The following is a 222-nucleotide window of genomic DNA, read 5'->3' as shown; positions in this document are numbered from 1 at the left end:
TTTTTTTTACAAAATAAAAATTACGATATGAAGATAAACATTTTTCTAAAGAAATAATACTACTCAGGTATACCTTTAGTTAATTGAAATATCATACTGATTTCAAAATTCACCAAAATTTCTCTGGGCCTGGTCTAGTTTCGGAGATGAAGTTACAAATCTGAAACAAGGGAATATTAAGGACAACACATAACAGATGAATATGCATGTACGACCTTTTTC

At 28.8% G+C, this 222-nt stretch overlaps 1 protein-coding gene across 1 annotated transcript in view; it reads left to right on the top strand.

Moving 5' to 3' along the window:
- Positions 1-222, top strand: part of LOC118746485 (SCY1-like protein 2) — a 126,929-nt gene that overhangs the window by 86,415 nt on the left and 40,292 nt on the right.

Source organism: Rhagoletis pomonella, unplaced genomic scaffold (genome assembly GCF_013731165.1).
Source record: "Rhagoletis pomonella isolate Grant_MI unplaced genomic scaffold, Rhpom_1.0 Rhpom_scaffold_00010, whole genome shotgun sequence".
NCBI classification, from domain to species: Eukaryota; Metazoa; Arthropoda; class Insecta; order Diptera; family Tephritidae; genus Rhagoletis; species Rhagoletis pomonella.
Note: the sequence above shows the minus strand (reverse complement) of the source record. Positions and strands in the feature narration are given on the sequence as shown.